The sequence below is a fragment of the Gossypium raimondii genome, chromosome 9 (genome assembly GCF_025698545.1).
Source record: "Gossypium raimondii isolate GPD5lz chromosome 9, ASM2569854v1, whole genome shotgun sequence".
NCBI classification, from domain to species: Eukaryota; Viridiplantae; Streptophyta; class Magnoliopsida; order Malvales; family Malvaceae; genus Gossypium; species Gossypium raimondii.
Window position 1 is genome coordinate 15,334,003 of NC_068573.1, and position 24,752 is coordinate 15,358,754.

At 35.8% G+C, this 24,752-nt stretch overlaps 5 non-coding genes and 5 pseudogenes across 5 annotated transcripts; 1 reads left to right on the forward strand and 9 right to left on the reverse strand.

The window, feature by feature from the left end:
- Nucleotides 1-61: 61 nt before the first annotated feature.
- LOC128033430 (5S ribosomal RNA) lies at nucleotides 62-180 on the reverse strand (annotated as a pseudogene).
- Nucleotides 181-629: 449 nt separating this feature from the next.
- LOC128033245 (5S ribosomal RNA) lies at nucleotides 630-748 on the reverse strand (annotated as a pseudogene).
- Nucleotides 749-933: 185 nt separating this feature from the next.
- On the reverse strand, nucleotides 934-1,052 carry LOC128033023 (5S ribosomal RNA). The gene has a single exon (XR_008189358.1). It is a non-coding gene; the product is annotated as a 5S ribosomal RNA (ribosomal RNA).
- Nucleotides 1,053-1,219: 167 nt separating this feature from the next.
- Nucleotides 1,220-1,338, reverse strand: LOC128033137 (5S ribosomal RNA). The gene has a single exon (XR_008189473.1). It is a non-coding gene; the product is annotated as a 5S ribosomal RNA (ribosomal RNA).
- A 166-nt stretch (nucleotides 1,339-1,504) lies between these two features.
- LOC128033288 (5S ribosomal RNA) lies at nucleotides 1,505-1,624 on the reverse strand (annotated as a pseudogene).
- Nucleotides 1,625-1,808: 184 nt separating this feature from the next.
- LOC128033243 (5S ribosomal RNA) lies at nucleotides 1,809-1,928 on the reverse strand (annotated as a pseudogene).
- A 379-nt stretch (nucleotides 1,929-2,307) lies between these two features.
- Nucleotides 2,308-2,426, reverse strand: LOC128032913 (5S ribosomal RNA). The gene has a single exon (XR_008189253.1). It is a non-coding gene; the product is annotated as a 5S ribosomal RNA (ribosomal RNA).
- Nucleotides 2,427-2,609: 183 nt separating this feature from the next.
- LOC128033262 (5S ribosomal RNA) lies at nucleotides 2,610-2,728 on the reverse strand (annotated as a pseudogene).
- A 2,895-nt stretch (nucleotides 2,729-5,623) lies between these two features.
- Nucleotides 5,624-5,730, reverse strand: LOC128032983 (small nucleolar RNA R71). Its single transcript, XR_008189320.1, has one exon. It is a non-coding gene; the product is annotated as a small nucleolar RNA R71 (small nucleolar RNA).
- An 11,038-nt stretch (nucleotides 5,731-16,768) lies between these two features.
- On the forward strand, nucleotides 16,769-16,875 carry LOC128032871 (small nucleolar RNA R71). Its single transcript, XR_008189212.1, has one exon. It is a non-coding gene; the product is annotated as a small nucleolar RNA R71 (small nucleolar RNA).
- The last annotated feature ends 7,877 nt before the right edge of the window (nucleotides 16,876-24,752 follow it).

Sequence of the window (24,752 nt, forward strand, 5' to 3'; positions counted from 1 at the left end):
ATTAGTTACACCACGTGTAGAAAATGCAACGAAAAACAACTTTATATGAAATAATACGGGAGGGGTGCAACATGAGGACTTCCCTGGAGGTCACCCAACCTAGTACTAATCTTGCCCAAGCACGCTTAGTTGCGGAGTTCTGATAGGATCCGGTGCACTAGCGTTGGTATGATGGTGCCCCTTATCGCACTTGCGCCTCGAATTTGAATGCAAATTCGACCAACTAACGTTTGAAATTATTGATTTCGCAAAACGAAAATAACTAATTATTTACACCACGTTTAGAAAATTTAACTAAAAAAACTTTATATGAAATAAAATTGGAGAGGTGCAACACGAGGACTTCCATGAAGGTTACCCATCATAATACTAATATCTCGCAAGCACGCTTAACTACGGAGTTCTGATGGGATACTATGCATTACTGCTGGTATGATCACACCCGTCAACTCTTACACAATCTATTTATATAAAGGCTGCCCCCTATCGCATTTGTGCCTCGGATTTGAAAGTAAATTCGACCAAATAACGTTTCAAATTTTTTATTTCACAAAACACAAATAACTAATTAGTTACACCACGTGTAGAGAATGCAACTAAAAATAAACTATATATGAAATAAAATGGGAGGGTTCCAACACAAGGACTTCCCAGGAGTTCACCAATCCTAGTACTACTCTCGCCCAAGCACGCTTAGCTGCGGAGTTCTAATGGGATCCGGTACATTAGTACTGGTACGATCACACCCGTCAACTCTTGTGCAATCTGTTTATATATAGGCTGCCCCTTATTGCATTTGCGCCTCGTATTTGAATGCAAATTCGACAAAATAACGTTTCAAATTATTTATTTCGCAAAACGAAAATTACTAATTAGTTACACCACGTGTAAAAAATTCAACGAAAAAAAAACTTTATATGAAATAAAATGGGAGGGGTGCAACACGAGGCCTTTCCAGGAGGTCACCCATCCTAGTACTACTCTTGCCCAAGCACGCTTAACTGTGGAGTTTTGATGGGATCCGGTGCATTAGTGCTGGTATGATCGCACCCGTTAACCCTTGCGCAATCTATTTATATAAATGCTGCCCCTTATCGTACTTGCGCCTCAAATTTGAATGCAAATTCGACCAAATAACGCAAAATGCAAATAACTAATTAGTTACACCACATTTAGAAAATTCAACTAAAAAAAAAACTTTATATGAAATAAAATGGGAGGGGTGAAACATAAGGCCTTCCCAGGAGGTCACCCATCCAAGTACTATTCTTGCCCAAGCACGCTTAACTGTGGAGTTTTGATGGGATCCGGTGCAGTAGTGCTGGTATGGTCGCACCAGTTAACTCTTGCGCAATCTATTTATATAAAAGCTACCCCTTTTCGTACTTGCGCCTCGAATTTGAATTCAAATTCAACCAAATAATGTAAAACAAAAATAACTAATTAGTGACACCACGTTTACAAAATTCAACTAAGAAAAAACTTTATATGAAATAAAATTGGAGGGGTGCAACACGAGGACTTCCCAGGAAGGTCACCCATCCTAGTACTACTATCCCGCAAGCACGATTAACTGCGGAGTTCTAATGGGATCCGGTGCATTACTACTGGTATGATCACACCCGTCAACTCTTGCGCAATCTATTTATATAAAGGCTGCCCCTTATCGCTCTTGCGCCTCGAATATGAATGTAAATTCGACCAAATAACGTTTGAAATTATTTATTTCGGAAAACTCAAATAACTAATTAGTTACACCACGTTTAGAAAATTTAATTAAAAAAAACTTTATATGAAATAAAATTGGAGGGTTGCAACACGAGGACTTCCCAGGAAGGTCACCCATCCTAGTACTACTCTCCCGCAAGCACGATTAACTGCGGAGTTCTAATGGGATCCGGTGCATTACTACTGGTATGATCACACCCGTCAACTCTTACGCAATCTATTTATATAAAGGCTGCCCCCTATCGCACTTGTGCCTCGAATTTGAATGCAAATTCGACCAAAAATCGTTTCAAGTTATTTATTTCCCAAAATGCAAATGAGTAATTAGTTACACCATGTTTAGAAAATTCTACTTAAAAAAACTTTATATGAAGTAAAATGGGAGGGGTGCAACACGAGGACTTCCCAGGAGGTCACCAATCCTAGTACTAGTCTCGCCCAAGCACGCTTAGCTACTCTCGCGCAAATTTGGCCAAATAACATTTTAAATTATTTATTTCACAAAATGAAAATAACTAATTAGTTACACCACGTGTAGAAAATTCTACTAAAAAAAACTTTATATGAAGTAAAATGGGAGGGGTACAACACGAGGACTTCCCAGGAGGTCACCCATCCTAGTACTACTCTCGCCCAAGCACGCTTAGCTACGAAGTTCTAATGGGATCCGGTGCATTACTGCTGGTTTGATCGCACCCGTTAATACTTACGCAATCTATTTATATAAAGGCTTCCACCTATCGCACTTTCACCTCAAATTTGACTGCAAATTCGACCAAATAATTTTTCAAATTATTTATTTTACAGAACGCAAATAACTAATTAGTTACACCACGTTTAGAAAATTCAACTAAAAAAACTTTATATGAAGTAAAATGGGAGGGATGCAACACGATGACTTCCCAGGAGATCACCCATCCTAGTTCTACTCTCGCCCAAGCATGCTTAACTGCAAAGTTCTAATGGGATCCAATGCATTAGTGCTGGTATGATCACACCCGTCAAGTCTTGCGCAATCTATTTATATAAAGGCTGCCCCTTATTGCACGTGCGCCTCGAAACGTTTCAAATTATTTATTTCGCAAAACGCGAATAACAAATTAGTTACACCACGTTTAGAAAATTCAATTAAAAAACTTTATATGAAATAAAATGGGAGGGTTGCAATGTGTTGACATGTATAGATTTTATGTTACAAAGTTACTAAGCTTAATATACTTAATTTGCTAGTTCAATTAACCATTCATATGGACAAAATGAAGGAATTGGCATGTAAGGGGGATAATGGAGTGAAAAGGGTATCATGGTCTCCATAATTAAGGCATCTTGACCAAAAGAAAAGGAAAGAATCTTTCCCCCCCTATTCCAAGAAAGTTGGATGGCAATGGGGTGTTTTGCATATTGAAAAATCTCAAAAATTAATTGAAAGGTTTGTTGATTAAGAGACTTGAACCTAAGACCCATATGATATTAATTAAACACTTAACCACTCTACCACTCACTTCGTTGTAATCAATTTAGCACGAAAAGAAATAAAACATTCAATAATATATGCTAAGGGTTTAAAACAAATTTGCACCAATTTGAAATTAATGAGAGCTAAGGGATTCAAACAGAGATCATCAGGGACAACTGATAACTCTTGAAAAGAGTTATATTTCATACATTTAAACCTAGCTAATTGCCTGTACTTAAATAAATTTAGTTGCATTTTAGAACATTCCATTCGTAATTTTCATTGCATTACATTAAGAAGATTAGACTGTGCTTAAATGTTATTATATGTTACTTTTACTTGTTTGCGAGAAGGATTTGTTTGGTAGTAATTGGTAGGTGAAAAATGCGAAGAAATAAATAAAGGAATGAAGGTTTGTCATGGCAAAAGGTTAGATAGTTTTCCAACACGAATTCCATGGCAATTCCAGAAAGACCGAGTCAACACTCAATGTATAATAGTTTTAGCCCAACTCTACATGTACTAGAAAAATCTTCCTAAAAAAGGGAAGAAAATCATGGGCTGATTGGATTTACCTTAGGGAAAAAGCTTAAAAAAAGCGAAAGGATGAAACCAAATGGGGAGATGAAAAATGAACAAGAAGGAGGAAACCCTAAAGGGGGCGAACAGAAGAGAGGAGAGATCCTTAGGAAAAAAATAGAGGGTAGTGGCTGAGAAATGATGGGAAAAAGGAGATGAAGGCAATCCCTTTTAGCCACCACAAGATACTATGTCGCTAGAGTGTGGGCTGAATAAGCGAAAGTTATCCACCTGAAGTTTTTCCTTTATTTCTTGATTGCTCTTCGTGAATTAATTTGTTGAAACGATGTTGAATAATATTTTGATTTTGAATTTTAATTGCCGACCCATGAGCTAAATCTCATAGGGTTGGGATTACATGATGAAACATTTATTTTCTTTAATGGTTGAAGCATAGATTTGACTTAATTTACTATTTCATTCAATTGTTTTTATTTCTAAATTGTATGTGTGCAATCCCTAGACATAGATGACTGTGCAGCATGCCCATAAACTAATCTAATTCTGAAAATGTTGGATTAGTTGGACTGAAATTGAATGATACAAGTGGGTATTCAACCGAATACCTACAACAAACTCTAGCCATAGAGCAACGTTTGTATAAAATGAAGAAAACGTAGTGTAGGGGGGCATGCTAAGACCTATAGATATAGTCCATGTAACTTGAGATTTTGCTCTCAAAAGAAGTAGGTCACTTTGGGCCTCTTCTGAGCAGTAGGTTAAGTACGATATAGAAAGTAAAGGCAGATTCTTAGTAATCCTAACCTCCCAATCAATATCATAGACCTTCTATCCTTTCCCGTAGTATCTTTGCCATAGCATTCTTAGTTATTTATTTATTCGCTCTCATTTTATTCACATAATTATTCTCATAATTTCCATTGCATTTCTTTTACTCTTGCTTTGCCTGAACAATTTTCAATACTAGTTAGTATACATTTTGCACTTATCCTTCTTATTTTAATTTACCACTGCGTACTTAACTCAGTTTTTCCATAGCATTAATCATAATCATAACTTGACCATTTCTATACCTAACCCGATCCTTGTAGAGACGGTCTGACTTATCACTTTATTACTTGATTTGACTTGTATATTTGCACAATTTACATATCATATTCACACACGACAAGTTTTTGGTGCCATTGCTCGGGATCAGCAATTTGGTGTAATTTGGTTTGGTTATTTTACTTAATTCTGTTAGTTTATTTAACTTAGTTATATTTAATTTCTATAGGTTTTCCATCAGTGCATGAGAAGAGGCATTCCTACTAACAAATAGTATCCTTTTGACCCAAAGATCGAGAGAACTTTACGATGAAGCAGAAAGAACTGCAAAAAATGGCTAGAAACGAGAATGATCCTTGTTTCAATGATAATCTGAATTGTCAAGATGCTAATCCTCTTGTTCATAGGGTGATACCTGGTTTAGATGATAATCTAAATGGTCAGGATATTAATCCTAATGTTCATTGAGTGATAGATGACCAAGACTGGCCAATTTGAGAGCATTTTGTTCCAAATTTGGATGATCTGAATCCATGGATAGTCATACCACAAATACAAGCTCAATAATTTGAGTTGAAATCGATGATGTTTCAAATGTTGCAAACAGTAGGACAATTTAGTGGATTACCTACTAAAGATCCTAGACTGCATTTAATACTTTTTCTAGAGGTTTGTGACTCGTTTAGACAACAGGGTGTTCCTGAAGACGGTATACGACTTAAACTATGTCTATATCATTTAAGAGATCGTGTGGGAGCATGACTGAATTTTATTCTATTGGGAATAGTGGTGTCATGGAACTATCTTTGCAAGAGGTTTTTACTACGGTATAGTCCACCAAATATGAATGCCAAGCTTAGAAAGTACATCACATCCTTTTAGAAATTAGAGGATGAAACACTATATGAAGCTTGGGAGTGATTTAAAGAATTAATTTAGAAATGTTTGATGCATGGATTTCAACACTGGACTCAGATGGAGATAATCTATAATGTGTTGAATGCGCATATGAGGATGGTAGTTGATGCTTCTGCCAATGGTACTTTGTTGGATAAATATTATAATGAAGCATATAAGATTTTAAAAAAGATTGCCAATAATGATTTTTAATATCCAACCGCAAGAGTTGGTACAGACAAGAAAGTTGTTGTTACCATGGAACTTGATGCAAACACTTCATTGACAGCACATGTATCATCTTTAACTAATATGATCAAGACGATGAAGGTACCAACTACAGTTCAGGAGGTGAAAGCAGTCGAGCTAGCATGTGTTTATTGTGGTGAAGACTATATGTTTGATTAATGCCCATCAAACCCAGCGTCTATGTGCTACATGGGTAATTTCAACCGGAACAATAACCCCTATTCCAATATCTATAATCCAGGGTGGAAGGAACATCCAAAATTTAGTTGGAATAATCAAGGTGGGAAATTTCAACAATGTTGCAAGACAGAATGCCAATAGCGCACCACTTGGTTATAATCATCCTATGCCGAGGCAAAATGTACAACAAGGTCAGGCTTCAGCATCATCATCATCTATGGAAGCTTTATTGAAAGAATATATGGCCAAGAATGATACCATAGTATAGAGTCAAGCTGCATCCCTCTGAGCTCTTGAGAATCAAGTTGGGCAGATAGCAAATGCTTTGGATTCGAGGCCACAAGGAGCTTTGCAAAGTGATACTGAGAATTCAAGATCACAAGGGAAATAGCACTGCAAGGCCATCATTCTCAGAAGTGGAACTCAGTTGAATGTTGTTGAAAATGCCACGGTAGGAGAGGATAACTAAATAACAACCATGTAAAGACCCCAGAGCTATCTGAAAAGCACAATGTACCTAAAAAAGGTAAATAGTAGAATATTGCAGCAGAATCAGATCGTGTTGCGAACAAGAATGCCACAGCAAAACAATATTAGCAACCTGAAGGAAGACCACCTCTAGATTTTCCTCAGTGATTCTATAATTCTAAACAGAATGTTCAGTTCAAAAGAATTTTGGAGGTCTTGAAACAACTCCATATTAACATACCGCTAGTAGAAGCTTTGGAGCAAATGCCTAATTACTTAAAATTTATGAAGTATATACTATTAAAGAAGCGCAATTTGGGAGAATTTGAAACTTTTTCTCTCACTAAAGAGTGCACAGCAATGTTGATGAATAAATTACCTCCAAAGTTGAAGGACCCAGGGAGTTTTATTATCCTGTGTTTAATTGGAAATCATAATGTTGGTAAGGCGTTATGTGATTTAGGAGCAAGTATAAATCTAATGCCTCTGTCTATTTTTAGAAATATGAGAATTGGGAAGGCATGATCCATAACAGTCACGTTACATCTAGCTGATCGGCCTTACTCACATCCGGAAGGTAAAATTGAAGACATGCTGGTAAGAGTAGATAAATTTATTTTTTCCATCCGATTTCATTATTTTCGAATGTGAAGCTGAAAAACATGAAGAACTTTAATCAATGTGCAGAAAGGTAAGCTGACCATGAGGATGAATGATCAACAGGTCACATTCAATGTATTTAATACACTGAAATGTGTTGATGAGAATGAAGAATGTCGTTTCATTGACTTGATAGAAATAGCAGTGGAGGAAGAGTTCATGAGATTTTTCCACAACAATTCTGAAAGTAATGAAGATTCATTTGAGCAGTGACCCTTGTGTAGTTTGCTAGAGTAAAATAGACCTTTCAATTTTGATGAACAATGCTAGGTAGCTCATGTATATCTACATGGAGCTGTTGATCTCAAGGACATGAAAACGGGGGTCACATTTAAAGTTAATGGAAAATACTTGAAGCACTACTGAGGTGCTCATGTAGAGTGAGACAAATAGTCCATTGATCTTTGAGATATTTAACTTCAACATCTTGAAAATTCTTTTTATTTTTATTTCATTTTGTTGATTTAAATTTCTCTTAGCTATTTCATATCCTTTGTTTAATAAACTGCAGGAGGGGAAGGGGTCGAGGACACAGAGCCCATTAAGATGAATCCTTCCAATGAAGAGAATGCACCGAAAGCACCAGAGGAAGAACCAGAGAAAACAGAACATGTCAATATTGAGACTGACCGTGAGGACGAAGAGGAATCAAATCCATCAGTTGCACTACCAGTGGACAACACTACGACTGTTCCACCTCTTTCTACTAAACCGATGACTAAATAAGATCGTGAGATCGATTAAATTATTGATGAACTCACAAGATTTGATAATGAAGAGGAGGATGTACCACTCAACTTACTAAAAAGGATGATGCGTTATAAGATGAGTGCATGAAAGACCACTCGCTGCAATTAAAGTACCACCATTCAATTCTAAGCTTGAGAAGTTTTTCTCCCGTCATTACGAGAACGACGGAAATGAGCAAGTGTAGACAATCGCAACCACTAATAAAGTGACAAGTAAATGTCGAGTTATCGTACCCACAGGGACTGTGAAAAGAATTATTTATGAATGCAATTAAAAACACTTTGTTGAAGAAAAATATTTGGATTTGAGGAGGTGATTAGAAACTATGATTTTTAACTAAGTAAAATCAATAAAGAGAAAATTAAATTTTCAGTGCACGATTTCAAAAGTTGATTTTAATAAGATTAGATAATTGTGTTAGATTAATTACATTTCTTAGCTTAGAATCACTAAACTCATGTTCATGTTGTTACGATTAAATTCACGACAAGTTGGTAATTTGCTCACTTATGAACATACTCACGTACCAAAATTCATTTATCTATTGACTATATCTCTATGTCAATTCAACCGATTAAACACATTTTAATAAGCAAATGCGTTAATGCACATGCATACTTATGAAATTAAAAATAATCTCTTGTACATATCTATTTTCCAATTCAAACAATTAATTCAATCTCATAAGCACATAAAAGATTATGTGAGGTAACAATGTATTCCTACCTGAAACAGTTTAATCACAAAAATCTTGCAAGTTATGCAAGACTAATGTATCGTTAGATACCGTTGCTAATTTAACCCTCAGCTACCTTAGATGATTAAACATGCACTGGTTAAGTATCATGTCAATTAATTACAATTTCAATTCATTTAAATAATTAATTCATTAGTTACCATAAAATTGTAATGCAAGAATAACTTAGTCATGTTTTTACTTAATCAAACATCTTACCAAAGCCTATAACAACACAAACACAATTTTAATAAATTAAGTGGACAAAATGCAATCAACCTAACACGAATTAAATTTAATCCATATTAATTAAATTAAACATATCAACATAAAAAATATTCATAGACATACTCTTAACAACAATAAAATTAAAAGGATAAGGAACAAGAATCAAATCCAGTGTTTCTCCTAGGCTTTACTAGTTTGCTCCACTCCTCCTTCTCCGCTTGTTCTTGTTGAAATGAGACTTCCACAAACACTTGAATGTTGCTCCAAATGGTGGTTGAAGAACTCTTTTTCAAGAGGTGAAATTGGCAAGGGAATGGGGAAGAAAATGAAGAATAATGGAAGAGGATTTAAAGAGAGAAAGTGAGAGAGAAGTGGAAGGATGAGAGGTTTAGGTTTTGAGATGTGTTTCAAATGAGCAGCCAAGGTAGATTTTTATAGCTTGATTAGGCTACTAAAAATAGAAAAAATTAGCATCCATAGAGTCCCCCCATGACCGGCCACACATGTGGCAAGTTTGAAGGTTTCAAACTTGTTATTTTAAGGTAGGGGCAAATCTAGAAAGGCATAAATAGTGGAGGGGTTTGAATTCAAATTCAAGGAGTCTTCAAGGGCTATTTTGCAAGCCAAATAATCAGCCAAACAAGCTGATTGGGTCTGCATGTGGGATGGTTTTGGGCTGCCTAGTGCTCAGTCAAATCGATTTTCTCGGTTTAGCTTAATTGGGCCTTTTTTCATAATTAATTAATAATAATTTATTTAATCCAAAAAAATCTGGATTAAAATTAAAATTAATTATAGCATTAATTAATATTAACAATTTGGACCATCTTCGGCTGAAAAATAATTCACCTCGATGCTTCAAAAATTTCTTCTCGATTTTGCGCTTCTAGTAGTGTCTACCGAGCCATTTTCCGCCCTTTGCGCAAATCTGTCGAAAATTATTAAAATTAATCAAAATTAATTATAAAATTAATTAAAATTCAACATGTTAATAATTTAAGTGCAATTTAATTATTTTATAATTATTATATATTTTTTGACAAGAATTACTACGAAATTGCATGAATTTGAGTTAAAAAGGGCATGAAAAAGTGAGTAAATTTTCGTGTTTCTACACCCTCAAACTTAATTCATTGCTCATCCCGAGTAATGCACAAATTGAAAAGAATTTCTCCGAAATACCATTAAAAAATTCCTTCAGAACAACATTCTTTCCAAAAGTATGAATTTAGTATACTTATGCTCAAGAATAAGAAATTTTATATTTATGCTACTTAAGTATACATATCATTCGAATTAATCTCAATTATTATTATGATAGAAAAAATAGACTAAATGTTTACTCAATAAAGACATGTTAAATCCCTACCAATTTGATTTTATTCCTTTATTTAAGATTAAGGTGCAATCTTTAAGTTTAACTTATGCCTTCATATGTTGAATATAACAATTTCTCTCCACTAATGTAGGTAGCACAGAAACTTGAAGCAATACATCTATTAAGTAATTTGTAATGTGGCTAGGCTAGGGTAGGTAAAAGATAGATAAATTTAGGCTAAAAACCCTAGACTCAGCTTCAATCGAACCTCCGAAATATTTACCATTATTACACCAACTTATTTCACTTTCACATGCTCTTTTGTACATCTATTTTCTTTCAAGGACATATTCTCTTCTCTTTTTTTTCTTTTCTTTTCTTTTTTTTTCACGAGCATTTTTTGTATGTACTATAATTTTTTTAAGCATTTGATACTTCTTTTCAACTCCCTCAAACATATTTTCAAAGAATGTTCTGAATAGTATCGAGTCTAGTGTTTGGGACAATTTAAAGATAATTAAGCGAAAAGTGATGGCTAAATATTGCAAGGGTTCAAAAAAAATTAGGTCATATAGTGTCAAAGTTGGGTTTCAAAGGATAAAAATTCATCAAGGTTAGCTTAAAAGGCTCAAACGGTCTAAACAAAAGTTGCCTAAATCATTTTCACCATTACTTGCTTCCTAGGATTTCGCCTCAAGAAATTACTAAGTCAATTCTAGAGGCTTAAACTTTCATGCATGCCTAACTTTCCTAAGGAACTAAAAGTTTTACCGTATGACTTACATGCTTTATTAAGAGTACATTTATGTCATAATTCAGCTAGCATAACGCTTATTGAAATAATAGAACTTTATTCATACTGAAGTTTAACATACTTATCAAAATTTCATATTTTTGAACAAAATATAACTATACACTAGATAGGATTCTAGAAAAGAGGAGGTGAGTCAATTTGTCAGCTTAAGTACCAAGCTCTCTCTAGATCCAATCCTAAACATGTAAATATCTATTGCCACACTTTGTACTTTGTAACTTTATCATTTTTATTTTTGATTTCCACCTCTTGTTTTATTATGCAAGAAATAAAAATTCCTAATAGAACCTAATCCTAAAATAACCTAAGAAAGAAAATAACATAAGGTAAAGATTGCCCCTTTTTATTTATTTGCAAATCCCTTAGAATCTAACTTCATCTTTGTTTTTGCATGAATCATTTCACTCCCTCTTTGATAGTGGACTCCATGGTTCAAATATAAAATCTGGAAACTCAGGCACAAAAATAAACAGGTCATTGTATATTTCTGTAAGAGCACTTCTCATTGAGTCATCCTGTATTTTTTAATATCTCCAGTAAGCTTGTTGCTGTTACTGTATATATTGCATTATGTCCATAAATTTTGATAGCTCATCTCGAAGATCTGGGTGAGGCGATTGAGTTCTGAACATTGATGTTGTCATGTCAGGTTCAGGTTGCTGGTTCCATTAGTTTTGCCTTATCAAGGATTTCAGCTGACTACATTGGTTCGATCTCTGTGGAATCTTTTTCATTTACTTCTTCGGGATCCTCACTCTCTTTAATTCTTTGTCGGAGAATAGAATCTCTGGCTATTTGGTAGAGGTCCCAATCTGTGATTTTACCTGGCTATAACTTGTCTTCCTTACGTTTGCAAGAATTTTAGCTTTCAAGCACAAAATTGTTATCGTAAAGGGAAAGTATGCTGGGCCAGAATGTCTAGCGGCACAATTTCGCATTTCTCTCAGAATTATTTTTCCCACATCAATGGTCTTTCCAGTTACAACCGAGTATAATAAGACCATTCGCTCTAATGAAATTGTAGTCCTATGTGAAATAGGAATAAGGCTGAACCGAATGAAATAGAACCATACCTTCACTAGTGGTGTCAAATATTTTGTACGACAAGTGTGAATTCCTTGCTTTGACACAGTCCACTTAGAACCTGGAACTATAAGTTCCTCGAGAATTTCTTGCAGATTTTCAGGCTCAATATTTCTCATCAAGGAAGAATATTCATCATCTTCGAAATCAAGTAATTCAAAGAATTCATTAATAGCGTTTGAGGTTATTGGTACCTTGATTCTTCGAACAAAAACATTCGTTATTTCATTTGAGGTCAAATTTGCATAAAACTCACGAACTAATTCCTCATCTGCTCTAGGTCTTTTCTTACAAAAAATTCCCAATTGAGAGCTTCAACAATTTGTCAAATGCGCGCCATGAAATTAATATAGTTGCTTTCTTTCAATTTAAAGCCTTTTTCAGGGTGCATTTGTTGATTCTTGAAAACGCTTTCGTATCTCGCTTTGGCTTCTTCACAGTGAAATTTGTTTTGTGATTCATCAATTTGGACAGAGGCACGAGTTCTTTTGCGATGCATGATTAACCTGAACATAAGATAGAAACAAATATTCTGGTATAAAATATTAATAATTCAATAAATTGAAAAATTAAATAATTAAATAAAATTGAAATTTAGGAGAAAAATTCGTCTTACCACCTTTATATAGAAATTAAGAACTCAATAAATAAAATTAGAAGCAAAAGAATTTAATTGAGAGATGGTTGGAAGGATGATCGATTAGTGGCAAAATAAGATGGAATTATGGCACACAAGTGACAAGGGTGTGTGGTTAGAGGCAAGGGCAGCAGCGACACAAAAAGGAGCAGTGGTGTGCGGCTTGGTGCGATGAAGGCAACAACAATGTGCTGAGCCTTGTGTAGGCAGAAGGGCACGCATGTGCCGTGCGGATGCTGGGTAGCAGGAAGTTATGTCGAGCAATGCCTAAAGAGCTACTGGGCGCACGAGCTGGTGTGGAAGCTATTTGGCTGTTGACGCGCATGGGCTGAGCTAGGAGCAGCAGTGCTGCGTGTGGAACAGAAAGTGCAAGGCAGCAGTAGCACGTGATGGTCGGCTGCACCAAGCGTGGGCGTGAGCGGCTTTGGAGCTGGCTAGCGACGTGCGTGATGGGGCAGGTCGCGAGGTGCGTGCGAGGGTGGCTGCGGTTGATACGGACGCTGACGGTTGGTGTTGGAAGGAAGGATGGTGATTAGTTTAGGTGATGTGAGAAAGTGTAGAAGGTGATTGGAATTTATAGTGAAGAGGGTAGAAGTTCAATTAGAATTCTTAGAACAAATTAATAATTAAAATATTCTAAGCGCTAATTCTGCACAAGGTTAATAACAATTAATAAATAATATAATGCATATTACTTTATTGTTTGCTATTAATTTATTGAAATAAAAACTATTAAGTAAAATATGATCAATTTTAAACAAATCCTAATTTTATGCAAGTTGATAATAATTAATATATATTATAATAAATATCATTATATACTAGTTATTATCATCTTATTTATTAAATTAAATTAAAAACATTTAATCTAGATGCCTTTGAAAATATTTACAAAAGAGACATCTAATATCTAATATTTACAAAAATAGCAACCAAATTTTGAAAATAGTTCAATTAAGTACCTAGACTCAAAGAAAATTTGAAAATTGAGTTGCAATTAAAACTTGGATCAAAATTGACCCTTTTTTATTCGAAAAAATAAAAATTTGTTTTGCCATTTAGGGAATAAGTTCTGGGAAGATTATGTTTAAATAAATTCTCAGGAAAGATTAGAGGGGTCACAAGCAGTCTCGCTTAAGTTCCAATCTCCTAGAAAAAAATTATTTAAACATACTAATCCCGAAAATATACCCTAAATCATTTATTTAAAAAGAAAAATGAGAAAAATTAAGTATCTGATAAAATGAACAAGATTGTATGCCGCTCAATTTTATTCCCCTAATAATGTTTTAAGCTTTGAACGTTGACTCGGAAATTACCTCCCTTACCTTGAAGTTTGACAACTCTATATGGAAAAAATTGGTGAATATTAAATGGGCCGGACCAACGTGATTTTAACTTACCTGGAAAGAACCTTAATCTAGAATTGAATAACAAGACTTGTTGACTTGCTCCAAATTCTCGAACTCGAATGTGCTTGTCATGCCATCTTTTAAGTCTTTCCTTGAATAGTTTGGCATTCTTGTAAGAGAACATTTGGAATTCTTCTAACACGTTAAGTTGAAGCATCCGTTTCTCTTTAGCAAGCTTAAGATCCAAGTTGAGTTTTTGGAGAGCCTAGTAAGCTTTGTGCTCTAACTCCAAGGGCAGATGACAAGTTTTCCCAAAAACCAACCTATAGGGTGACATCCCTAAAGGTGTCTTGTATGTTGTCCTGTAGGCCCTTAAAGCATAACCTAGTCTTTTGGATCAATCTCATCGGTTTGGGTAAACTACCTTCTCGAGTATGCCTTTGATCTCTTTGTTTGCCCGTTTAGCTTGCCCATTCGTTTGCAGATGGTAGGCTGTGGCAACCTTGTACTTCACTCCATGTTTGTCGAATAACCATTTCAACCATTTGTTCACAAAATGGGATCCTTCATCATTGATGATAGCTCTCGAGGTTCCAAATCTTGTGAACACATGTTTCTGCAAAAACTTCATTACAACCTTAGCATCGTTCGTCGAATATGCCTTAGCCTCAACCCACCTAGACACATAGTCTACTGCTACCAATATGTACTTGTGACGATAAGACGGCGGGGAAGGGCCAAGAAAGTAAATACCCCAAACATCAAATAATTCTACCTTACTGATGTTTGTTCGAGGCATTTCATTTCAGTTGGTGATGTTTCCAACCCTTTGACATCGATCAAAGCTCTTTACGTAAGCATACGCGTCTTTGAATAGTGTTCACCAAAAGAATCTGACTTGTAATACTTTGGCTGCAGTACGTGTTCCTCCGAACTGACCCCCACTCGAAGTTGAGTGGTAATGATATAGAATCTTATGTACTTCATCTTCTGCCAAGCATCTCCTGATCATTTGATCTGCATACATTTTAAACAAATATGGCTTTTACCAGAAATAGTGCTTCAGATCATGAAAAGACTTTTTCTTTTGATGATACGTCTTATCAACCAACATCAAACCACAAGCTAAATAGTTAGAAATATTAGCAAACCAAGGGATATTATGGACATGATTTACCTTCAGTATATGTTCATCTGGGAATGTCTCCTGAATGGGTTTAAGTGGAGAATTCATTTCTTGCGACTCCAATTTGGACAAGTGGTCTGCTTTCTATTCCCTTTCAATCTTGAATTTTTAGATCGAATTCTTTGAGTAGAAGTACCCATCGGATTAATCTCGGCTTAGTGTCTTTCTTGGCAAGTTAATACTTAATTACTGAATGGTCCGTATAGAGAGTCACTTTGGTACCTATAAGATAAGATCGAAACTTGTCAAAAGGAAACACAATAGCATGTAACTCTTTCTCTATTACCATATAATTCAATTGAGCTCCCGTCAGAGTCCGACTTACATAGTAGATTGGATGAAAAAATTTGTTCCTTCGTTGGCCAATCACAGCTCCTATCACGAAGTCACTTGCGTTACACATCAGTTCAAATGGCAAATCCCAGTCTGGTGTGATGATTATGGGTGTCGAAACTAACTGACTCTTCAAACCATTGAAAGCTCTTAAGCACTTCTCGTCAAAGTTGAACATCGTGTCCTCCAATAATTTGCATAAAGGTTTCGCAATTTTGGAGAAGTCCTTGATAAATCTTCGATAGAAGCTAATGTGGCCCAAAAAGCTCCTAACACCCTTTACAGATGTTGGAGGTGGGAGTTTCTCGATAACATCTACTTTTACTTTATTTGCCTCAATTCCATGTCTCACTATTCGATGCCCTAGAACAATACCTTCTTGTACAATGAAATGACACTTTTCCTAGTTGAGTACGAGGTTTGTTTCTTTGCATCACTTTAGGACCTTGGCTAGATTAGCTAAGCAATCATCATATGTGTCTCCAAACATTGAAAATCATCCATAGAGACTTCCAAATACTTCTCAACCATGTTAGTAAAAATCAATATTATACATCTTTGAAATGTAGTAGGTACATTACATAAACCAAATGGCACGCGTTTAAATGCAAATGTACCGTATGGGCATGTGCATGGTGTTTTGTATTCATCATCCGGTGCTACTGTAATCTGATTATACCCTGAGTACCCATCGAGAAAACAGTAATAGTCTCGCCCCGCGAGTCTATCCAACATCTGGTCTAAGAACGATAAAGGAAGGTGATCTTTCCTAGTCGCCTTGTTCGGCTTCCGGTAATCGATGCAAATTCTCGATCTCGTAACCATTCTAGTTGGTATCAACTCATTATTCCCGTTCTCAATGACCGTAATACCTCCTTTCTTTGGCACGCACTGGACTGGACTTACCCAGAACTATCTGAGATGGGATAAATTATACCCGCATCTAACCACTTAATGATTTCTTTCTTTACTACATTCTCTTAATGGTTTCATAAGCCTCGTTATAAGACTTAGAAAGGAGAGCACCATTAGCAAAAGTGTCCACTACCATCCTTGTGTGAGCATTGAGACCATTATAGAACGTCTCAAGTTGGATGCAATGAGGGATTCCGTGATGAGGGCACTTAGGTAATAATTCTTTGTACCTTTCCCATGCCTCATATAAGGACTCATCATCCATTTGTTGGAAAGCAGTGATATCGTTCCTCAACTTGACATTCTTGCTAAGTGAGAAATACTTCATGAGGAATCTTTCTGCTAACTCTTGCCATGCGAAAATGAAATTTGATGGCAATGAGTTCAACCAGGCTCGAGCTCTGTCCCTTAGTGAATATGGGAACAACTTTAATCATAACGCATCTTTGGGTACTCTGGCTAACTTGAAAGAATAGCTCACCTTTATAATTAGTCTTAACTGAATATGAGGACCTTCGGTAGGCATTCCACTGAATTGACCCACTCTCTGTGTAACATCCCGAATTTTGGGCCTAGAAGAAATAGGTTTTGAACAAGGGAACAGTTAGGAGACTGCACATAAATATTTAGTTGTGCAAGGAAGTGACACAAATTGCTTGTTTGCTTAGATGCCTAAGTGATTTGGGTGTGTATGGGAGTATTTGAGAAGCCTCGGTTCAAGTCTTGGCATTTTCAGAATTTTTAGTTTTACTCTTAAATGAATCTGGACACTGGCATATGGGCCTTATAAGTAATAATGTTTGTTTTATGACACAAAGAGAGCCTGTGGTCTGGTGGTAAGGTGGCGTGTTGTGTAACTGTAAGGTCTGAGGTTCATGTCCTGGGTTGCGCAGTGGAGTATTTATTTTGCTGCTTGAGATGGGTAGGTGCTGGAGTTGGACTAGAATACTGCTAAAAGAAGTTTGAACTGGTCATCGAGTGAGTTGAGGAGAAATTGGTGGAGTGATTCAAGGTGGGATAAGGGGAGAGATTTTAGGAGGAAATCAAGGAGTTTGAGAGTGAAGGGGAGTTGTGCTGTTTGGGGGTATGCTTGTGCCGAATTTGATCTTTAGGGATTGAGGGAATCGGTTTTGGGTTTGTTTCTCTCTCCATTTGGTTCGGCTTTGGCCAGTTTTTCTTTCACCTTTGTTGTGCTGAATTTTGCTAAAGACTTCGGGTACCTCTCGAGTTTGCTCTTTTGTTCCTGCTTTTCCCTTTTACTTTTCTTTTCTTGTCTTGTTTTGACCGAATTGTTCTTCAATCCCCTCTGCTGAATCTCCTTTCTCCTCCCTCTTTTTTGTGTTGCCGAATTCTTGTTCCTTCTCCACTATAGATTCTTCTAATAGGGAGTATTGGCGTTGGTTCTTCTCTGTTTTCGTGGTTGAATGTTGATAGGTGAGTTCTGCGACACCCTTTGTCTAGTTCGATTTGCGCTTTTCTATCCATTGATCTCTTTTTTGTTTTTTTTCCTGCTCTGCCTCTTTTCAATTTTTGGATCCCTTTTTTTATTTGCTCCTTCTTGTGTTTCAAGTTGCACTCTACCCTGTCAACAGTTTGGTAGGTGAGTAAGTGATTGTTATTCGTTGTATTGGAAGCGGTTTGAAAGGATGTATGTACATTATTGGGTTTAATTGGATTGTTAAGCGAAATGCGAACTAAGTGTTGGAAGTAAAGGGTTTTGTGGCTTTTGTGCTCGGTGGAGTTCAAGAGCTGGTTGGTGCTTCTCCAAGTAGCTGAGGGTGCGGTTCGGTTGTTTCCGGTAAGGGGCTTCGAGTACTGATTTTTCCTTAGCATTGTTTGGCTTTGTGTGATTAACGAATTTTGGTAGTTAATGAAATGACGTTTTGGTTGAATCTAGGTTGGTGTACGTGGCGATTTGAGCTTTTCGGTCGAATTTAAGTGTGTAATCACCCCACTGCAACCGTAGATCGACGATAAGTCAAGAAGCCGTAAATGCGGCGTTTGAGACCACACGGGTGTGCGATCGCTCGAATGGTAAGCCCAACTTGCGATTCGTGGGCAAATGACCTGAATAACCTCGAAAGGTAAAATGACCGAAATACCCTCGAAGGGTAAAATGACCGAAATACCCTCGAAGGGTAAAATGACCGAAATACCCCGAAAGGTAAAATGACTGAAATACCCCTGAAAGATAAAATGACCGAAATACCCTTGAAGGATAAAATGACCAAAATACCCTCGAAAGGTAAAATGATCGGAATACCCTAAAAGGATAAAATGATCAAAATACCCTCGTAGGGTAAAATAACCGAAATACCCCGGAAGGGTAAAATGACCGAAATACCCCGAAGGGTAAAATAACTGAAATACCCCTGAAGGATAAAATGACTAAAATACCCTCAAAGGGTAAAATGACCGAAGGGTAAAATGACCAAAATACCCCCGAAGGGTAAACTGACCGAAATACCCTCGAAGGATAAAATGATCGAAATAACCTTGAAGGGCAAAATAACTGACATACCCCCGAAGGGTAAAATGATCGAAATACCCCGATGGGTAAAATGACTGAAATACCCCTGAAGGGTAAAATAATTGAAATACCCCCGAAAGGTAAAATAACCGAAATACCCCCGAAGGGTTAAATGATCGAAATACCCCCCGAAGGGTAAAATGACCGAAATACCCTTAAAGGATAAAATAACTGAAATACCCTCGAAGGACAAAATAATAAAAAGACCCCCGAAAGGTAAAATGACTGAAATACCCCTGAAGGGTAAAATGACCAAAATACCCCTGAAGGGTAAACTGTCTGAAATACCCTCGAAGGATAAAATGATCTGAATACCCTTGAAGGGTAAAATGACTGACATACCCCCGAAGGGTAAAATGACCGAAATACCCCGAATGGTAAAATAACTGAAATACCCCCGAAAGGTAAAATAATCGAAATACCCCTAAAGGGTAAAATGACCGAAATACCCCCCGAAGGGTAAAATGACTAAAATACCCACAAAGGGTAAAATGACTGAAATATCCTCGAACGGTAAAATGACTGATATACCCCTAGGAGTCGAAATGTATGTATGGCCTATGTATGTATGACCGATTTGCTCTATGATATATATAATTGTTACTGAGTATGACGTACTACGTACACGTATGATTTATGACATGACATACTACATGGGGTTGGGATACTATTTTGGGAAAAGTGTACTGTACTGGTAAGGTCACACGGGTCGCCCAAGACGATTATGGACCTACTGGTGGCTTTGCCACATATACTGTTATTGGCAGCTTTGCTGCGATTCTATTACTGGTAGCTCTGTTGCGATATTGGTGTGTTGGTTGGGTGGGTCGATTTTATCCCCACATGGTATGTTGGTGGTACGGAGTGGTGTGTTGGTTAGATTGGGTTGGGTTGCATCACTGCACTGTACTGTTACTGTATTGGGCTAAGGCTCAGACTGTTACTGTATTGGGCTAAGACCCACACTGTTGCTGTATTGGGCTAAGGCCCACATGATTATTGTATTGGGCTAAGGGTCACACTATTATTGAAATGGGTTAAAACCCATATTCCACCGTTATTGCTTAGGGCTTAGGCCCAGAATGTTACTGCATGTTGTACATTGTTTGACTGATAGGAGATTACATACTGAGTTTCGTAAACTCACCCTCTCCTTTTAACTGTGCAGGTAATCCTCAGCCTTAGGTAATTCGGTGCTGCGAGGGACTTAGAGGTGGCCACACAACTGCTGCTATTTACATTTGCTTTTAACTTAACTTAATATATATGTTGGGTTCTGTTATTGTGTAATAAGGCCTTTAAGTTGGTTTTAATTTTTAATTGGGCTTTGCTTACTTATTTTAAACTACTAGTTAGGAGAAGACGAATTTTTTAAAAATAATTATTGTTTTCAAAGACACGAGTTTTAACAATAGGATTTAAAAAGCTTCTGTGATTTTAAACCAACGTATTAAAACAATATCAGATAACAAGGCAAATATTTTGACTAGAGATTTGTTTATCATTCGTTAAGGGGTTTTTATAAACTTAGAAACAAATTTTTACCGATGAGTTCAATTTTCAAAAGACACTCCAATGTGACATGCCAGATTCGACCATAACGTTTAGGCTGAGTCAGGGGTGTTACACTCTGAAGCATCTGAAACATGACTAGCTTCAGCTTGAATTGTTGTGCCTCAATTTCGGGTCTCCTAATACCCAAATTAAGATCATGAAACATTGGCACGACATATTGTCTTAAAGCTCTGTCCCTATCATCAGCAATAAGGATAGGATTTTGAGCAGGGTTTGCTCTGTTTCCTTGATTCAGATTTTTATAGTTCATCTCTTTGGTCTTTCTCTGACTTGCTTGTCTTCTTCATTGTCAAAATGTTCTTTCAATCTCAGGGTCTACGGGGAGTAAATCAATGATCTGGTCAATACTCATAAACAGCTGAAACAAACATTGAAAAATTAGTTAATTTAAAATTGAACAGAAAAATAAATAAACCAAAATGCAAAATTCAAACATTCACAAATAACAACTTGTAGAATAGTCCCCAGATAACAATTTGTAGAATAGTCCCCAGCAACGGTGCCAAAAACTTGGAATGACGAAAGTGTGCAAGTGTACACAATCGCAACAAGTATTAAAGTGACAAGTAAATGTCGAGTTATTGTACCCACAGAAACTGTGAAAAGAATTATTTATGAATGCAATTAAAAACACTTTGGTGAAGAAAAATATTTTGATTTGAGGAGGTGATTAAAAGCTAAGATTTTTAACTATGTAAAATAAATAAAGATAAAATAAAAGTTCCAATGCACGATTTCAAAAGTTGATTTTAATCAAGATGACATAATTGTGTTAGATTAATTACATTTTTTAGCTTAGAATTACTAAACTCTTGTTTATGTTGTTACAAATAAATTCATGGCAACTTGGCAATATTCTAGCTTATGAACATACCTACCAAATCCATTTATCTCTTGACTATATCTCTATGTCAATTCAACCGATTAAACACATTTTACTAAGCAAATGCGTTAATGCACATACATACTTATGAAATTAAAAATAATCTCTTGTACATATCCCATGCCAATTTAAATAATTAATTCAATCTCATAAGCACATAAAAGATTATGTGAGGTAACAATGTATTCCTACCTTGAAACAATTTAATCACAATAATCTTGCAAGTTATGAAAGGCTAATGTGTCGTTAGATACCGTTGCTAATTTGACCCTCAGCTACCTTAGATGATTAAACATGCACTGATTAAGTATCGTGTCAATTAATTACAATTTCAATTCATTTAAATAATTAATTCATTAGTTACCTTACGATTGTTATGCAAGAATAACTTAGTCATGGTTTTACTTAATCAAACATCTTACCAAAGCCTCTAACAACACAAACACAATTTTAATAAATTAAGTGGACAAAATGCAATTAACCTAACACGAATTAAATTTAAGCCATATTAATTAAATTAAACATATCAACATCACAATTGTTCATAGACATGTTCATAACAACAACAATAAAATTAAAAGGATAAGGAACAAGAATCAAATCCGATGTTTCTCTGAGGCTTGACTAGTTTGCTTCGCTCCTCCTTCTTCACTTGTTCTTGTTGAGTCGAGACTTCCAAGAACACTTGAATGCTACTCTAAATGGTTTTTGAAGGACTCTTTTTCAAGTTGTGAAATCGGCAAGGGAATGGGGAAGAAAATGAAGAACACGGAAGGGGATTTGAAGAGAGAAAGTGAGAGAGAAGTGAAAGGATGAGAGGTTTTGAGATGTGTTTCAAATGAGCAGCCAAGGGGGGCTTTTGAAGGTTTCAAACTTGCTATTTTAAGGTAGGGGCAAATCTAAAAAGGCATGAATAGTGGATGGGTTTGAATGCAAAGTCAAGGAGTCTTCAAGGGCTATTTTGCAAGCCAAATAATCAGCCAAATAAGCTGATTGGGTCAGCATATGGGAGGTTTTGGGCTGCCCAGTGCTCGATCGGATCGGTTTTCTCGGTTCAACTCAACTAGGCCTCTTTTCATAATTAAATAATAATTTATTTATCCCAAAATAATTTGGATTAAAATTAAAAGTAACTATATTATGAATTAATGTTAATAATTTGGACCATCTTCGACTGAAAATTTAATTCACCTCGATGCTTCAAAAATCACTTCTCGATTTTGCACTTCTAACAGTGCCTACCGAGCCATTTTTTACCCTTTGTGCAAATCTCTCGAAAATGATCAAAATTAATCAAAATTTATTATAAAATTAATTAAAATTAAAAATTTTAATAATTTAAGTACAATTTAATTATTTTAATTATAACGAAATTGCATGAATTTGAGTTAAAAAGGGCATGAAAAAATGTGTATATTTTCGTGTTTCCAATTACATCTCATTATGTACATATACTTGTTCTTGCATTCATGATTCATATCTGTACATGCATTAAGAATAATACATCCCTTAGGTTTGGGGGTGTATTGTGCATCTAGACTGCATTAGATATTTAGTTGAGCATGCGTGTTTTAGTATTTTTATTCATTTGCCATTAATATTGCCAAAAAAATTGTTTAAACTATGATGAGTGTATTTTTGTTTGTGGTTTTCAATGAGGAACCTAATTCTTTTATAAACTTAGAAAGTTGGGACAGTGGATTAAGGTGGCGTTAGCTTAGGATAGTTTGTTTTCAAATTGACCCCTACAATTAGGATGTCCTAATTCCAATTACAATTGATCTATAGTAATTTTTTTTGATAAACTTAGAGATTATTGAAGCAAAATTTAGTACAATGGCAATATTCAACAATGAATAAAGTGACAATGTTTAAGAAAATTTAAGGGAAAAAATAATCTAAAAAATGCCATAAATACTCCAATGCTTAGAACTGCTGAGTAGGTCAGCAACATTTTGTTTGCTCCATTGTGTTGTTGATTCGAAAAGCAAGTTTGAGTAAGCGTGTGTAAATAATAATAATTAGTATAGGGGCACTCCACTGTAGTATTAGGCTGAGTAGCTAAAGGGGTAGTTGTTTCCTCTATCCATCTTTTTAGTCAAAAGCCTTAGCTTCATGAGTGATTATTCAAATCGTGACATGGTTGAGTATTCGACAATTTAGTGTATGCTCCATCGTAATTGTCAAGTCAAAGAATCATATGACGAGCTGAATTCCCTAGCAAAAGATAGGCATAATAAACAAATATGTATGTGTTTGAGTATGTATAAGGCTAGATGAAAAAAAAAAAGAAAACTAAGTCAGTTAAAAGATGAACTAAGTAAATTAAGAGATACCTTCTATAATGAAAGTTGCGTGAGGACTTAGGATTTTTCTTTCTTTTAGGATAAAATTTTCTACACTTCATTTGCTAAATAAGAATATGAAGCTTGATCAAATTTTTAGACATAGAAGATTGCTGAGAACTAAAGTACAAAATGCTCTTTAAATGGTCTAACAATCCAAAGGTAATTATGTTGCTATGGCGATTCTTACATTCATTCATTCATGCATATTTTTCTTGAGGACAAGAAATAACTCAGGTTTGGGGGTGTGATAACTCTTGAAAAGAGTTATATTGCATGCCTTTAGACTTAGCTAACTGCTTGTACTTAAGTAAATTTAGTTGCATTTTAGGACATTCCATTCATAATTTTCATTGCATTACATTAAGAAGAATGGATTGTGCTTAAATGTTATTATATGTTACTTTTACTTGTTTGCGGAAAGGATTTGTTTAGTACTAATGGCCGGTGCAAGATACGAAGAAAGAAATAAAGGAATGAAGGTTTGTTGTGGCAAAAGGTTGGACAATTTGCCAACAAGAATTACATGGAAATTCTAGGAAAACTAAGTCAACGCTCAATGCATAACAGTTTTAGCCCAACTCTACTTGTACTAGAAAAATTTGCATAAAAAAGAGGGAAAAAACCATGGGCTGAGTGATTTTACCTTAGGGAAAATGCTTATAAAAAGCAAAGGATGGAACCTAAATAGAGAAATGAAAAAAAGAACAGCAACAAAGAGGTAACTCGAAAAGGGGTGAACACAAGAGATGAGAGATCCTTAGGGAAAAATAAAAAGTAGCAGTTGAGTAGTGACGGGACGGTGGAGACAAAGGCAGTCCCTCTCAGTCACCACAGGACAC